Source organism: Eubalaena glacialis, chromosome 2 (genome assembly GCF_028564815.1).
Source record: "Eubalaena glacialis isolate mEubGla1 chromosome 2, mEubGla1.1.hap2.+ XY, whole genome shotgun sequence".
NCBI classification, from domain to species: domain Eukaryota; kingdom Metazoa; phylum Chordata; class Mammalia; order Artiodactyla; family Balaenidae; genus Eubalaena; species Eubalaena glacialis.
In genome coordinates, this window is record NC_083717.1 from 154,913,879 (window position 1) to 154,919,014 (window position 5,136).

Here is a 5,136-nt window from a genome sequence, read left to right on the forward strand (position 1 = left end):
TTTACCCTTGCTTATTCTTCCTCTAATGTTCTTTTCTTTATGTAAATCTGAGTTTCTGACCTATATCATTTTCCTTCTCTCTGAAGAACTTCCTTTAACATTTCTGACAAGGCAGGTCTATTGACAACAAATTCTCTCAGTTTTTGTTTGTCTGAGAAAGTCTTTATTTCTCCTTCACTTTTGAATGATAATTTCTCAGGATGCAGAATTCTAGGTTAATGTGTCTTTCTCTTCAACACTTTAAATATTTCACTCTACTCTCGTCTTTTTTTTTTTTTTAATGAATTAATTAATTTATTTTTGGCTGCGTTGGGTCTTAGTTGCTGTGCATGGGCTTTCTCTAGTTGCAGCAAGTGGGAGCTACTCTTCGTTGCGGTGCGCGGGCTTCTCATTGTGGTGGCTTCTCTTGTTGCAGAGCACGAGCTCTAGGCATGTGGGCTTCAGTAGTTGTGGCACGTGGGCCCTAGAGCGCAGGCTCAGTAGTTGTGGCACACGGGCTTAGTTACTCCATGGCATGTGGGATCTTCTTGGACCAGGGATCGAACCCGTGTCCCCTGCATTGGCAGGCGGATTCTTAACCACTGCGCCACCAGGGAAGTCCCTCCACTCTCTGCTTACTTGCACAGTTTTTGAGAAGTCAGATGTTAGTTCTTATCTTTGTTCCTCTATAGGTGAGATATTTTCTCCCCTCTGGCCTCATTCAAAATTTTTTTATCTTTGATTTTTTGCATTTTGAATATCATATGCCTGTGTGCAATTTTGGGGACATTTATCCTGCTTATTTTTCTTTGAGCTTCCTGGATGTGTGGTTTGGTGTCTAATATTAATTTGAGGAAATTGTCTTTCTGACATTCCCAAAAGGAATACCTATGTTATGCCTTCTGTAGTTGTCCCATGGATCTTGAATATTCTGTTCCATTTTTTCAGTCTTTTTTCTCTTTGCTTTTCAGTTTTGGAAGTTTTTATTGACATATCCTCATGCTTCTTCCTCAGCCATGTCCAGCCTACTAACGAGCCCACCAAAGCCTATCAGAAGCTATCACAGTCTTCATTTCTGTTTTTGATCTCTAGATTTCTTTTCAATTCCTTTTTAGAATTTCCATCTTTCTTCTTACCCATCTATTCTTGCATGTTGTCTACTTTATCCATTAGGGGTCTTAGCATATTAATCATAGCTGTTTTAAATACTTGGTCTGATAATTCCAACATCCCTGACATATCTGAATTTGATTCTGATCAAATAGTAGTCTATTTGACTATATCAGTAGTCTGATCTCTATATATATCCATCTCTTCAAACTGTGTTGTTTGCCTTTTAGTTTGCCTTGTAACTTTTTGTTGAAAACTCGTCCTGATGTCCTAGATTAAAGAATGTGGTCTGGTTTCCATGTAGGTTTCTCCTCCAGTAAATTGTGATTCTATCTGCCTGTCTGTCTCTCCAATTTTGAGGGCAGCAGTTTGCCTTGTGACCTCAATTCTCTGATGGATCTAAGAAGAGCTGTTGATTTTCAGTTTGTTCAGCTTTTTGTTTGTTGTTAGGATGGAGTGATGATTTTCAAGCGCCTTATATTCCTGACCAGAAACCAGAAATCTTTTCAACTTTGTAATTCATTTTGCATAGTTAGTTTTTAACAACACTTACATTTTTTTTGTAACTATAATTGAATTTTCCATACTTCATTTATAAGTTCATTATGAAATTCAAGTCCAAATAATAGCATTTATAGTATTATGATTATGCACCTTTGTTTGTTACAGATCTAGGTGGGATGATTGAATCCATAGAGAAGGAGTTGTAATTTTATGTTCCTAAACCTGTGCTACTCTGAGAATTTCCTGTAACAAATTGAAATGGATATTCTTTTCTTACAGTTTATCCATTTCTCAAATGAATGCCTTGTCCTAGCTTACTGCATCTATGGACCACAATTTTCACAGAGTCTGTAATTGTCCCTCCTTTTCTCTTGTTGAAAGAGAAAATGTTTCATAATTATCCCAGTTTTTATTTATACTGTTTTTGGAATTGTTACTTTTATTTTTTTAATTTTAATTTTATTTTATAAATGTATTTATTTTATTTGTTTTATTTTTGGCTGCACTGGGTCTTTGTTGCTGTGTGTGGGCTTTCTCTAGTTGGGGTGAGCAGGGGCTACTCTTCGTTGCAGTGCATGGGCTTCTCATCATGGTGGCTTCTCTTGTTGCGGAGCACGGGCTCTAGGCACATGGGCTTTAGTAGTTGTGGCACACGGGCTCAGTAGTTGTGGCTCGTGGGCTCTAGAGCACAGGCTCAGTAGTTGTGGCTCACAGGCTTAATTGCTCTGCAGCATGTGGGATCTCCCCAGACGAAGGCTCGAACCCATGTCCCCTGCATTAGCAGGCAGATTCTTAACCACTGTGCCACCAGGGAAGTCCAGAATGCTTACTTTTAAACGGACTATTTTATTGTCACATTGCACAAATCTATCCCCATTATTTCTTTTTATGGCCTTTGTGGGTTTCTTCTGCTGTTTCTTAGATCCTGTGTCATCCTTTGTCATGGGATTCCTCTTTGGTGTTGCTAAAGTGTATTTTGGTACTTTTCAACTTTTTTCAGAAGAGATACGTAAGAACCGTTCTAAGTCTTTGCATGTATGAAATGTCTTCATTTCACTTTCACACTTGGTTGATAGTGTGCCTGCATATAGAATTTTATACTCAAAATATTTTTTCCTAGTTGTTTGAAAGCATTACTTCATTGCTTTCTTGCTTGCTTTTCTACTTTTTTTTTCCTGGATAATATCTTTATTACATTGTCTGATTTTTCACTTGGAATAAGCTATCTTGATGTTCCAATACTGCTTTAACCACCTCTTGGTGTCTCAGCTAAGAATACCTGTCTTGGTTTCACGTGGAAATCCACTACAGATATTTACAGCTGCTAGATTGCACTGGGTACGACTGACACTCTTGGTTGTTCAATGAGGCTGTTCCTTCAACATTTTACTTGGACTTCTACCTCTGGCATGTGCTGGTCTATCATCCGTCTCAGGTGTAAGTGGTCCCTGGCCTGTTCCACTCCACCAGTGGCCACTTCTCTGGCTGGAATGTCAAGCATCTCCCACAGCTGGTCTGCTCTGCTCTACCCCATTGCTTTCTTGCATCCCATGTGTCAATGGAATCCCTGAAATTGTTACTTGTTTGTAGTAACCTGTCTCCCCTAACCGGCCCCCCCCCCCAAAGCTTTTGGTGTGTTCTCTTTATACCTGTTCTGAAATTTCAGAATGAATCTTTTTTTCTTTTTCAAACTCATCCTGTTCTATACTTAATAAGCCCTTTCAATCTGAATTTTTATATCTTATATCAACTCTGGGGTATGTTCTTCTATTATTTAAAATTTTGTTCTCTGTTCTCTATTCCTGGAACTCCTGTTGGACAGGTATTGATTGGTTCTTTTAGTTGCTCTACTCTTCTTGACATTTTTTCCCTCATGTTTTCTGTCTCTGGTCTTTTTCCTTTATATTCCAGGAGATTTTCTTGATTTTTTTCTTGCATTCCTTAGAGTTATTTTTTTATTTTGTTGATTGTATTTTTAGTCTCCATGAAATCTTCATTGTTTTCCAACTGCTCTCTTTTCATAGTAGTCTCTTTTGGTTTAAATGAATATATTATCTTCTCTTTTTGGACATTGATGAGAATTCCTTGTAGCTTCTTATGTTTTATGAATTATTTATATTTCCACTGTCTAGGTCAGTTATTTTGATATTTATTTTGGTTGTTCTCCAAATAAACTTGAGGTACAGAATTTCCTACCAACACATGGTCTTTTACTCATTTACTTGTGAATCAAGGACAAGTCTAATTGATATAGGTGGCTTCGGTGAGGTTTCCTTTGTTCGGCTCCAAAATTAGAGCTAGATTTTGTGTTTGTCAATAAGAATGTGGATGATAGGATTTACTTTAGGGTGCTGGAGGCAGGTAGTCAGGCTGGGCCTCTCTCTAAATACCAATGCAAATTGGGTCCTCTCTGGTGTGCCAACCCCTACTCTGAATTACTATTGCATGAATACACCACATACACTGACTAAATTTCTTCAGAGATGATGTTTCCAACTTGGCCTGGGGGCAAAATCCATTGCTGCATAGAAGGATGGGGCAGGGCACCAAAGACCAAGGACAGCAGGAGTCCGGGCTCTGGTTCCATCAGTCCTGATGTATGTGCCCATCTTTGGAGTTGGGGATGAGAACATCTGTATTTGTAACACCATGGATTGAGTAGGGAAGTTGTATTCCTCAGAGGAGATTCAAATGCTTTTATCTGAAGATTAAGAGAAAAGCAGTAGCTGTCCACTATAATAGGCAAGTGTGATTAACCCCACTTTATGAGTGCATTTGGTGAAATACTATGAATGAATCATAGAGGTTAGGAATGAGGAGCAGCATAATATAGTAAATCAACGTAATATAAACAACACCATTGCTGATTCTTGTGCTGATCTTTGTGGGAAAAGCTAGAGGGAATGCTTAAGTAGTTCCATCAACTTAACCTTGGCCCAGTTCACATCAGTTGGGAGTGGAGAGGAAGAGGCTCTGCAAATCATTAACATCATAACAAAGATGCTATAGGCTCCAGTAGAGACCAGCTTCCTGTTTCTGATTCACTAAATATCTTTCCCTTAAAATGAGCATAGAGTAATCATGGGAGAAAAATGCGGCTGTGGAAAAGACTTGTGGAATATTACAAAATGTTTGGGACCGTATTCACTCCATTCGTACTCCTCCTTTCATTTGTAGAGTTCCTATGCATTTCAAAGACTTTTTTCGGTGCTGACAGGGAAGAAAGTTCTGCCAAATTGGAACCTTTTAAATAGATCAAGATTTTCAGCTTATCCCAAACAGAGTTAGATTTGATACAGATAAATCTCAACTACATCACAATGTTGATGGGATCATTCATTTCCTTTCTTTTTAGCAGAGTAACTGCCATTCTCAAACACAGATCAAGCATTTAGCCCTAACAAATGTAGTAATCAAAATAGAGGATGATCAGCTTATCTAGTTTCCCATCTGTGCTTTGGTTGTGATGTTTAATTTTCATTTCCTCCTTTCCATTGACATGGAAGGAGGTCTGATAGCCCTTTACAGGGGATGTTGTTACTT

The 5,136-nt window shown here is 38.5% G+C and overlaps 1 pseudogene; it reads right to left on the reverse strand.

Annotated features, from left to right (window-relative positions):
• Positions 1–2,839: 2,839 nt before the first annotated feature.
• LOC133084713 (SNRPN upstream reading frame protein-like) lies at positions 2,840–3,094 on the reverse strand (annotated as a pseudogene).
• Between the last annotated feature and the right edge of the window lie 2,042 nt (positions 3,095–5,136).